This window comes from Mytilus californianus, unplaced genomic scaffold (genome assembly GCF_021869535.1).
Source record: "Mytilus californianus isolate M0D057914Y unplaced genomic scaffold, xbMytCali1.0.p SCAF_13, whole genome shotgun sequence".
NCBI lineage: Eukaryota > Metazoa > Mollusca > Bivalvia > Mytilida > Mytilidae > Mytilus > Mytilus californianus.
In genome coordinates, this window is record NW_026262615.1 from 10,978,569 (window position 1) to 10,992,404 (window position 13,836).

The window sequence follows — 13,836 nt, forward strand, 5'->3', positions numbered from 1 at the left end:
CTTCTTTTTTGGCGAGGGTGTATTTCTTGAAGAAAAAAGCCTATATAGGCTAATATTTATTTTGTGTAGCGAGGTTGCTGTTTAGTTGACGTATTACCCTAATGTTACTGTGTTAATATCTAAATAAAAAAAAATATATCCCATTATTTACATATAAGGCTGCATACTTACGTGTAATCATTTTATAATGATTTGTGTGAGAACCTACTAAAAAGACATCAAGATTAAATAAAAAAACAAAACACAATAGCCAAATTGAATAAAAAAAAAAAAAAAACGAACGGACAACAATAATAAAAAAAAAAACACTTCACAGAAACCCGATTATTAGGCAACACAAAAACAACCAAACTTCGTCCGTCAAATTAAATAATTAGCTCTGTTAAAAACGTTTCTTCATGGAATCTGCTTGGATGTACAGTAGGTCGGTGTAATCTGTATAATGACACAGTTCGTTTGGCTTATCTACTTACTCTTCAACTTTACTACCTTTCAAATTGATACAATTGATGGTTTAAACACATTATTAGGTCATACGCAAATTCCTTCGGATGCCAAAATTAACAACATTTGCTGAAGTCTTAATAAATGCGTCAATTTAAAGACAAATGAAATTCTGTTGGTGACTGTACATTGAAAAGGTACGAAACAGATGTATCTACCGTTGTGATTTGAACAATGATTTATTTTAATCTTTTTTCATCTTCTAGGAAATTATTCTATTCATTACAGAAATATATCTAAATATTAAAGGATATGAACCTCGTGTTTCAAAAATATCAGAAATATAATATTGAATTTATTACACATAATCATAATCTATAAACAAGTGTCAGTGAGTAGGGCACCAATAACAATCAAGTCCGTTATCGAATAGGTACCTTTTATGGAGAGGTCATCAGCTGATGCTCGTTTTACAGTTATAGTATTAATGAAACAAACAACTGTCATACAAATAATAACTTTCTATTGTCCTCAGAAAACTTCTTAAAAGGAACAGGACAGTTGTTTTTCATTCGTTCCATTGTCTAACGCTTGACATTGTCAGGTTCTATGGACTTTAAATTTACCTAAGAGTTCATGATTTTTCCTAATTTTTTTTTCCGAAATGAACAACACATCATATATTAAATTGAAGATCGTAAGTTTTGAAGGCTGACATGTATGTGTGTATGTAGCTAGTGTAATACCAATCATACTTACCAAATTACTAGTCTGATCTGTAGCTGAAAACTAATGCACGAGGGTAAAAGACGTATACACAAATTATTTCATAGTTGATAACATTAACCATCACTCTTTTAACAACTTGTATTTTTGATAATTAATGCATTTGATTTAGGTTCCTCAAAGTCAATTCTATTTGATGAAGGCTGCTGTAACAATACATTTCTTACCCATCCATGTTAAGGAGGCTTCGATTATATCGACATATCCAGTCTTTTTCCCTTAGATTTAATGCTATTTCATCAATGTGTGTTTCTAACTGGACTTTTCTTCTTAATCAATTTATGATAACATCGATAAACTACTGTTGATTATATAAAAATAAGGAGATGTGGTATGATAACCAATGAGACAACTATCCACCGAGAGATGTGGTATGATAACTAATGAGACAACTATCAACCAGGAGATGTGGTATGATAACCAAGGAGACAACTATCCACCAGGAGATGTGGTATGATACAACAATGAGACAACTATCCACAAAAATAAGGAGATGTGGTATGATAACCAAAGAGACAACTATCCACAAAAATAAGGAGATGTGGTATGATAACCAATGAGACAACTATCCACAAAAATAAGGAGATGTGGTATGATTACCAATGAGACAACTATCCACAAAAATTCCAACGAAGTGGATTTAAGCAGTTAAGGGCAACCGTACGGCCTTCAACAATGAGAAAAACCCATACCGTATGCTCGGTTAGACATTTTGATCGTTGTATTGCAAAAGTTTGCACTTAAATGAGATTCTTTACATATCAAAATTGCATTTTCCTCATCCAATAAGAAACAATAAACAAACCACAACCTAACGACAAAAACATACAAAGTCTACAGGCCTTTTGCTAAGTATGAATTCTGTTTTATCATGATCATGGAAAAACAATAACATAATTGTAAATGCTCTTAACTTGATGATAATGGTGGGAATAGATCACATGAACAAAGGTTGCTCTAAGCACTACATTTAAGCAGAAAACCGTGTAACAAAAACGCAGGGAGTTATTGAAGCCTAGATAATAGTACTTAACCTTGTAATATGCTATTCAAATCACCGAGCACTCTTTTATAATAATAGACGTTGTTCTCCATCGTCATCAAACGATATATACCGGTGACAAACATGAACTTTTCGATGTCGACTCTATGGAATATATGGGATGTTATTTGAAGTTAAAAAAAAAATAACCACGCTTTTATTGCTATTCCTTATCTCTATGTCACATTGAGTCTTAAACATAAAGCAAAGTATCACAGATTATTGCAGTTAAGGACGGCATTTGCATAATTTTGTTTTCATGTATGGCTTGATCACAATAACGCTTCATATGCTAATTGAGGCATTTACCTGATGAAGTTATACGATGCAATGTATTAACTGGTTTGATATACTGTTTTCCTATTTCGGAGAGCCAATTTCGCCTGATTTTATCGATATTTTATATTGTGAAATTTATTTCTTTCGCTGTTCTACTTCATCAATAACTTCAAATGCAAAGAAAAGATTGTTTACCAATGTTTTGATGACAATTCTATACATAGCACTTTACAGAAAACCTTTGTTTACGTACGAGTTCACTGGAATGTTTTTTACGCCTCATTGAAATGAACATACTTAGATCAAAGCAAATGCCAATTATAAATAATAATATGATTTAATTATTTAATCCATGCGGAAGACTGCTTTGCAATTGATGTATGTTGTTATGAATTGACGTGAATTATTTGAATTTTGATTTGTTTTTTTTGCTATCTATTTTTTTCATGCGTTTTATCGGACAATTCAAAGCCTATGACCAAGTATTTAAATTATGTTGCAATGGTTTTTTTTAAGAAGCATATCAAATTAAACGAACTAAAAGTCCTGTTTAATCAACTTAGTTTAATCTCAACAGCGTAATTTTACGGACATGATCTCATTTCATACGTTTGTGTTAGTAAAATTAGGCGATAGAAGTTTACTGAGGTTCAAATAATTAATACGACATACGATTGGAAACACGTTGTATTACTGCTGAGACATTGAATGTAGAAAATGGGAAAACTTTAATTGTTTCAACCATTTTTAAATAGATATAAGAAGATGTGGTATGAGTGCCAATGAGACAACGCACCATCCAAGTCACAATTTGTAATAGTAAACCATTATAGGTCAAAATACGGTCTTCAACACGGAGCTTAGGTTCACACCGAACAGAAAGCTCCAAAGAGCATCAAAAATGACTAGTGTAAAACCATTCAATAGGAAAACCAACGGTCTAATCTATATAAAAAACGAGAAACGAGAAACACTTATAAACCACACCAACAAACAACAACCACTTAACATCAGATTCCTGACTTAGGACAGGTGCAAATAAATGCAGCGGATTGAAAAGTTTAAATAGGAGCCAACCTTTACCCTACCTGAAACAATAGTGTAACATCACAACATAGAAAGACACACTATGAAATATCATTTGAAATGGCTTATCTCAACCAAAAGACATATTAACAAAAACAAGTGAACATACACTGAACGAATAAATTTTATCTATGACACAATGTAAATAGAAAATTAATAAAACGAGGGTGTTAGATGTAACACAATATCACAAAGACAACCATTACCTTGGTCAAAATGCCACCAAATAAAATAACGAACACCGGTGAATAAAAAAAAATTGCTGTTAGGGATACATGGAGTACGGAAATATTTTTTACCAAATTATTTTGTTCCTAGTACGAGAACAAAAGTGAAAACTTATCGTCATACTAAAAACTTATCAAAGGTGGTATCTATTAAAAATAGTGAGACTAGATATAACACTGAATAAGTAAACATTACATTACAAACATACATTTAAAATTGTATCAACGGGTCAAATTAACACGAAAGTACGAGTTGAGAGTACTCGTAGAAAATGAACGTGGATGTGTATTTATACATTCCCAAAAAACCGTTTGAAAAGTATGTTTTAACCATACTATTTAATATTTTGTCTCACTTGAACGATGTGATTGTTAAGATAGAAGAACAACATATTAATACTTCCCATTCAAAAGTACATATAGACATGAAAATCGTCTTTTCGGTGTGCTATAGTATCCTGTGATGGGAAGGAATATTTTAATATTCAAAACAATCGCAAATTATTCAAGTAATTATGAATGCATAGCTACGTGTTTTTTTTTTTGGCAAATCGAAGAGAAAAATGAGTTTATTTTTCATTTAACAAAAAGAAAAAAAACACTTTTTAAGCTGGGACATTTGAATCCTTTAACTGATGCTATATTAGATTTGTTAATTTCCAATAGATAATGCATATCCATGAACGTACTCTCTTTGAAATCATCATAGCAGGATACAATCTAATTTCGTATAAACGAATAACTAATCGTAAATTGTTGATTACATTTGTTCGCGACTATTCATACGTCTTAAATTATACATATGGTTTTCTATGAGAGTTCCTAAAGGTTAACCCATGACCAGATGAAATATGTTCAAGGGCTTTGTTGCGATTGATCTCATTACTTATTTAGCGTTTTGATTAATATATATTTTGATGAATCTAGTGTATCTTTCAATCACACTTCATCTATGAAGAATAGCTTGCACTGAAATGCAAATCTTTGACATTTTCTAAAAAAACAAAAAAAAAACAAACAATCTATAATAGGATATAACGTGATGAACGACAATCAGTCGGTTGACCGTTATGAAATATATGTTTCTCAGATTACATCTACAATCCCGTCTTCTTTTCTCCGAGTGTGACCTACCGAATTAGACTTATTACCGGGTTTGTATTTACACACGACGGTGCCACATGTGGAGCAGGCATCAACGAAGCTTAAGGGACTGTATAGTTAAGTTTGGAAATAAAGCTTTATTGCTTAATGCTTTAGTTAACCTTTTCCTTTAAAGTGAATAGATTTTTTGTATTTCAGTTTTTCATCGACTATTGCATGTAATTCAAAAGTACATGATGGAATTCTATATGTCCATGTTTTTTTTTGGTTCGTTTTTCATCTAGTGATATTTAATTTCTTCTGAAATTCCTTTACACATGCGTATTTGCAAATAATGATAAATATTAATTGAAATGTTGCTTAAATTATGTTAAACTTCTCACTTGTATGACAGTCGCATATAATTCTATTATATTGACAACAATGTGTTGTTTTACCGTGCCTGGAAATTTAGATACAATCCGGGTAAACTTATCAATCCTTTGAATAAACATATTATAAAAAGTTACCAATTCAACAATGTAATTATATCTTTGAATATTGTTTTTTATTGGAATAAATATTGATTTTATTACTAGTAAGTTAAAACCTAAATGCCATTGTTATACACATATGCACTTTCACATTACTACAATATGTCGATGCCTATATTTTTGCATTACACAAGCTCATGTTTTTCTGACTGTTAATGACGTCTTTACACCTAATTCATTGCATATCAGATGTGTACTAAATAATCTTTTAGTCTTAAATACATGATTTTTTTATTATTTTATTGGCTTTGAACTAGGTGTCAGTACAATTAAACTGCGAGTACTCTCTAATATGTACGTTGTGTCTTTTTCGATTTGAGGGGTGTATAAATACCCTGCCACTTCCTGTGTGTTTGTTTGTTAGATGTTTATCTACTTTATATCGATCAGATGAATTAAGTCCTTCTTAACTTATTTTTATAGTTTTTTTCTTATGTCGAGCTGTAACACCAGTGTCCAAGGTTAGGGGAAGGGTTGGCGCTCACAAACACGTTTAATCACGCCACATTCTTATGTGCCTGTCCCAAGTCAAGAGCCTGTAGTACAGTGGTTGTCGTTGGTTCATGTTTTTATTGTCATATTTTTTTTAGTAAATTGTAATTGTTTTTTTAATAAATTATGCCATTAATTTCCCAACTTGAATTGTTTCATATATTTCATGTGGGGGGCCTTTGAAAGCCGACTATACGGTATGACTTTTATCATTGGTGAGGGCCGTACGGTTGCCTATAATTGGTAACAAACACTTCATTTGAACTTTGATGGAAAGTTGTCTCATCGGCAATCATTACATAACTCCTTGTGTTTATAAAGGCACGTTAACACGTAATGTATATGATAAACAACGTTGGAACCTAGAATCTATACTTACAGACAACCGTGTATTATTTGAGAAGTTGACACGGAATATTTTCGGACGATTTTTTTTAGAAAAAGGACGAGACGTTATACAACATTGCTCATGTAATTAGTATACATATATATACTTGTCTGTTGTCAAGGGTCGTATAATACCACCTCTAGATCTTGTGTTTTTATTGTTTTTTTAGCAATGCGTATCCGTTTTATCCTCCTTATATAATTTACGGTCATTGTTACTTACATATTATTATAATATATAAACATTTGTCAGTTATTAAAGACCGTATACTAAAACCTCTAGATGTTTGGAGGTATTTTTTTGTGTTTTAGTTTTTTGTCGTCGGTATACTGTCAAATTGCAGCATATATCAATCATCTCCTTATTTAAAATCCAATACAATAATTTAATAAAAAGACCCGACCAACTGTTACAATTGATAATTACTACGAATATCTATTAAAGTCACACAGTATGACTAACCAATTACTTTCTAATTTAACAACAAATAATTACTTTTGTGATGTTATGTTCGAACTTTATCGATGATGGTTTTTCTTATTCGTGCATGTTTAATTGATATTAAAACGCAGTGACTGCGTTGTCTAATATAGCAGCAGATACGTCTTAAGCTTCCAAGCCTATTTCTATGAAGGTCTAGATAAATCATTTGAAAATTTTGACATAACCTTTATTCGGATAAGTATGTTGGCCCTAAATCAGTATTCATTTAAATGAACTTTATGTATCTAATAGAGACATTATATCTGTAAGGAATGGAAACACAAAACAGCACACCTACGACATTTTTTGGTAGAAAAGTATATTAATGAAAACTGACGTGGTAAACGAGATTCATTTATGAGATTTGCAAATGTCTACAATAACCTTTGGGAATGATATTAGTAGTATATGACATACTATAAAAGCAACAAACAAAAAAAAAAACATTGCATTTATTATAACTATGTGAGACCTACGATCAAATATACACGATTAACACAACTACAGATCGAATGAAGACAATTTTCTAAACGACGTTATTGAACGATTTACTTACACTATTCCCAACAAATCAGACGTCATATGCAATCTCTAAGGTACAGTAAACAGTCAGAAACATACATCACATCTTCATATAACATAATGTATAGACCTTTATCACTTGTTTAAGATCTTATATAGGAGAACAAGGAGATGTGTTTTATACGTCAATGAAAAAAATCAAATAACAATAATAACCAAAAATATCTAGATTATTTATCCCCTTTCAAATTATATCATTGCAAAAAAAGTTAAAAAACAAAGTAGTTATATAAAATTCGGAAGTGTATAAAATGAAATAGAAACAATTAGAATAAAACAAAATATATAGAATAAAAATAAGCTAACATGTTCATCTTTGTTGTATGTTGAACTGTAGTAGGTGTCTGTTCTTCTTCCTCTTTTGTCGCAGGGGATCTCACTTATTTACGTATATTCAAACTGGCGTTCTCTCCAAGTTAAGCAAAGTTACTGCTATAGAAAGCAGAACAAATGGTGCAGCGTTAAAACAAATACACAGCAAGAGAAAAACATCAATTTGAAAAAAGTTAATCAATAAAACACAACATTCCAAAAAATTAGAACATTGATATTCGAACACCAAACAAACTATTCGAGACAGTAAATAAAGCATCTTTGAAAAGGTGTATATCATATATTCTTTTTAACAAAATAAAATTTTTTGATTACATAATTGTCTATTTGTTAAGATATTGGTCTAGTGTCAACTAAAAACGAAACATAAAACAACATATACAAAAAGAATTATAGAAACTAAAAAGTGAGCAACACAACCTTATCAAACACGATGAGGGCTTTTCCTGTAGTTATGTACATCAAACAAACGCAATGAAGGCGGACTAAATAGATTGTGTGGTAGTCATCGTATTCCTCAATGAAAACAAAATTCATGTGTCAACTTCGATAGTCGTCAGAAAAAGGACAATTACGCCAGATAGAAAATGAATCCAGTAACTGACGCAATATATCAACTATAGACCTAAACAATAATTGTTATTCCCACAACAATTTTCACTAGTATATTAAGAAATCATAGAATGAAAAGTCCGAAATACGGCAGTTGTTATCAAATAGTCCGTTTCTATGTATTTTTGCGTTTGTTTTTGTTGCAGTTCAGTTTTGCTGTTGTTCCGTTGTTATCTTCTTATAGTTGATGTGTTTCCCTCGTCTTAAGTTTGTAACCCAGATTTGTTTTCTCTTAATCGACTGATGACTTTTGAACAGCGGTATACTACTGTTGCCTTTATTTATGAACGTCAAGATTTATAGAGCTAATATATTATATTTCGTATCGATATTATTGAACTCCTCTATAATGCGCAATGGTAGGTTCGTGTCATAACATTTGATATCATTCGCATCTACATCTTTTTTTAAACTTATGATTTCTAATACACAAACCCAATCGCTTGAGGGATCAAATCAATTCTGTTATTGTAATAAGTTTCTCTTGGTCGAATAGCTAGTTAAAATTTGCCTATACCATTTACGCAAGTGACCAGCTAAAATTTATTTAATTTATGTAAATTTTAAGACGGTACTTGTAATTTTGATCACTCATTAATATATAGAACAAAGAGAAGTTATATTATATTAATAACACATATGAAAATAAAAAGATGTTGTTTGATTGTCAACGAGACAACTCTCCACCAGAGATTACATGACGTAGAAGGTTAGCAGCTAGAGGTCACTGTATGTCCTTCAACATATCTTGTATACCTTTCTAATCAATAATTTACGTTGTGAAAACTACTCCTGTCGTTCTTCTTCATCAATAAAATCAACTGTCAAGATATAAATTGTGTACCAATGTTTTGAGGACATTCCATATATAGTTCTATCCCAGAAACCTTTCTGTATGTATACGAGTTCACATGAATGATATGTAATTTTACCAAAGCAGACACCAATTATAAATGTAGATATCAATTGATTCTTTGATCCCTACTGTTTTGGCCATTTAGAGTTGTTGTTATGATCTGACGTGAATTAATCAAAGTTAGATTTGTTATTTTATAACTTGTATGTTTTTCTTCATGCTGTTTAAATAATAATTCCAAATCAGTAACAGGTCATTTGAACACAATTATCACAGCCGTTTATGAAATAACCATGTCACATTAAATGAACTAAAAGGTTAATTGTCAAAGTGAAACAATCTCAAACTTAGTCCAATTTATCAATGTTATATTTTCAGGCAGTCCTAGCCTTAAAATTTGTCCTTCTCGATACATTTTTCCGTGAGAATTATTCATTTATTTTTCATACCAGGAACGTTATATTGAACGCGTATAGTTTCATCAAATATTTATAAACTATACGTTTGATTAAGTAAATCATGTTAAAAAAGAGGGACAAAAGGTGCCAGAGGGACATTCAAACTCATAAATCGAAAATAAACTGACAACGCCATGGCTAAAAAAGAAAAATACAAACAGACAAACAATAGTACACAAGCTTTTTTTGAGTCAAGCTTTAGAAATATCTACGATTTATCAGTGCTATGTCTTTAGAACAATATTAAACTGCTATTCACCTGTACAAAAAGAAAATACTGAATAGTCTGAAAGATCTGATTACTGCTAGTGAATTGACTGAAAACTATTCGATTTACAGATAGACAATTATCTCAGAAAGTTACTTAAATCTTTACAATTATGTTCTGGACTTTCAAATAGAACTGAAGATATATTAATTGTCGACATGAGCATCAGGCGCAGTAACATTAGTACAGTTGATATTATTAAGGTAGTCGTTTGAACTGTTCATTTAATGTTTATATTTTACGAATGGATTTCTACGAGAGTTTAAAAAGTTTAATCCATGACTATATGAAACATGTTAAAAGGCATTGATGCAATTGATCTCATAACGTATGTGTAGCTTTAATTATTATCAATTTAGATTCATCCTGTGTCTGTTTAATGACACTTTCTCTATGACGAATAGCCGCACTAAAATGCAAGCTTTCGACTTTTTCTGATGAAATGTATTTATCGAAAACTAGCTTGGTTGATGTAATCATTTCAAAGAAAGATGTACGATGTGTGATCCAAACGATCGCAGACTGTGTGTGATGTTAACGGTCAGCGACACAATATATTACCTTAAAGTTTTCGTTCTAGAAAATGAGGATGTTATTTAAAGCCACTGATACCAGGGAATTAGTTCATGGAAGAACAGTATTTTCAAAAGACGTCACAAAATAGTCTACATAAAAGCAACAATTGTCGTTGATTCGTAAAAAAAATAATGTTCGACTTTTAAAAAATACAACATTTCAACACAGTAATGCGAATCCGTTGTATCGCCTTCATATAACTTACGGTCGGTGACTAACTTACATTACTCATATATGTTACAATATATAGACACTTGTCTGTTGTTAAAGACCGTTATGATAAAACCTGTATATGTTTGGAGGGTTTTTCAAAGGTGTTTGTTTTTCGTGTCGTCGGTGTGCTGTCACATTGAAGTTAGTATCTATCATTTACTGTATTTAAACTGCAATACTTGAATTGACCAAAAAAGAACAATGTGTGCAGATGATTTCAGATGCCAGTTTCTATTAACGCCGCACAGTATGACTACTCAATTGCTGTCTATTTTTTACAACAAACAATTACTTTTGTAATGGAACGTTTGAACTCTATCGATAATGGTTTATCTTATTCGTACATGTTAAATTGATAATAGAATGCAATGAGTGCGTTCTATATGATAGCAGCACATTAGGTTTCATTTAGTATTAACGACGTAAAACTACGTATCTTTACACATTTTATATTTTATATTTTACGTCACAGTCAAAACTCATAAAATACCAAGGTTTTAATTAGCTACGCTCGACGCGCGTTTCGTGTACAAAGTAAAATCACAAAAATACTGAACTCCGAGGAAAATTCAATCGGAAAGTCCCTTATCACATGGCAAAATCAAATGACAAAACACATCAAACGAATGGACAACAACTGTCATATTCCTGACTTGGTACAGGCATTTTCAAATGTAGAAAATGGTGGATTGAACCTGGTTTTATAGCGCTAAACCTCTCACTTGTACATAAGTCTCATAAGCGGCGCTCACATCAATACAGTTGTAACGTAAAATCATATACGGAGTGGAATAGTACTTATAACCAATCATTACGAAAACGTGGTGCCAAATACGGCTAGCTATACCTGGCGGAGAAAAACCTTAGTGATTAAAATAGTAATCAATAGAAACACGTATATGCAATCATCTGCACACATTGTACTTTTTTTTTAATTCAATTATTGAAGATTAAATACAGGAGATGATAACTTATTGTATCGGTAATTGTTTATTGATCTCCAGATTTATGTTATGTTTCATTTTTTGTCGGAGGGAATCCTACTTATTCCAAATGGCATTTTCTTTTATTCAAGTTAAAGTACATCTTTGTTTTCAGTTTTAAAATTTAACGCATTTAAAGTTGAAAACATATGTTTGACTTCTAAATATTTGAATATCAACGGGAACTGATGACGTATGTCGTCCTCATTGAAATCAATCTTTAGACCAAGAACAAAATTGACTCCAAAGTATACTGTTAATTCTGTGATGACGTGAATTATTATTGACATGGTCATAATTATAAATTAACTGTTTACAAAATTTTTAAGTTTTCGAAATATTAAGGATTTTCTAAATAACGAAAACTTATGAGTTTTACTGTCACTTTAGTATCTTTTGCCTCTCCTTTACGGATCTTATGAAGCCAATTTATTTAACGTCGTTATCAAACAATACACTTAGATGATTCTTAATAAAATAGACAATAAGTATTTTTTAAGGTACAATACATTGTAACAAACATTTCTTGCATTTAAATCATATCTTTGCCAAAAAGTCAGAAAAAAATAGTATAAAATTAAAAAACCACTGTATAAATGTAGAAACCAAACCAAAAACCCCGACATTACTGAATTTATTGGTAATTGTTTGTTGATTTCAAGACTTATGTTATGTTTCCTTTTTTGTCGGAGGGAATCCTACTTATTTCAAATGGCCTTATCTCTCATTCAAATTAAGGTACTGCCAAAAAAAGGAGAAACACTGGTCAGGCGGGTACAAAATGAAAGCGAAAAACAAAAAGTAACTTAGAAATTATTGTTTTTTAAAACCCAACAATTCTAACAAAACACCAAAGTTCGATCACCAACCGAACTTCGCGTTAAGGCAAACAAAGCTATTCTGAAAAGACTTATCAACCAATTGTTCTGAACAAAAGCAAATTATATTATTGTTCACTTGTATATATTTATTAGCACGTGATCTCTTTGAGGAACCAATTTCATGTTTAAAACTATCAATTTATCGAGATCACATTTGTGCATGTAAATAAAAAAAAACTGCATTTCGTTAAGCATTAATTGTTTAGCCTGTTGAACCAGACGGTATCTCTTCTTTTTGAGTTCACGTGGTTTTTTCAGTTGGTGTTCATTATTTTTAATGTTCTCCTTACTCAATTTATCAGATTAGAACATTGGTAAACCACTTTGGCTATTTTAGACATTTTTCTCCTAGTTTATTTGTCTTAAATTTACTCCCATACATAAAACATAAACGTAATCAATAATCCATCCTTTAAGTAGACACGAATGCCTCGTCGTATTACATCATACTAAAACATGTAATTGATATAAAATCAAAATTTATTTCGCAATATGATATATTTTATGAGCAAGCTCCATGTTAAGGATTATTTTTCTATCGAGATCACTTTCGTGCATATAGACAACATAGTAAATGTTTTAAAGCATTAATTCTTTGTAATTGTCTCACATTAAAACGAATATAAAGTTTGTAGCTTTTACTGTATGACCGAACTATAAGAAAAATTCAAAACGGAAAGTCCATTATTAAATTGTAATATCAAAAACTCAAACGCATCAAACGAATGGAAAACAACGTCATATTCCTGACTTGCTGTCGGCATTTCCTGACTTGGAAAATCTTGGATTAAACCTGGTTTAATAGCTAACTAAACCTCTCACTTGTATTTCATTATATTGACCACAATGTGTATGAATACAAACAGACATAATAGGTAACAATGTCAAAAATTAGGGTACAACAGTCAACATTGGGATATAATCTTAATCACTATAAAAACAAACAACTTTGTCAACAAAGAAAAACAAACGGCATATAGAAACTCTATAACTTGATCTGTTGTGGAGAATTGTCTCGTGTCAATCGTACCACATCTTCTAATATTAATAATTAAGAAACCTATTTATAAATATATCTATAAAAACAAAACGTTCTAAATTTCATGCGTCTGACGGCCTTTTCTAATTTCACCTTCAGCAGGAACGCTGAAAACAGAACATTTAAAAGCCAAAGATGTAGAAGAACGTAGAGAGTTGACGTGTTTTGATC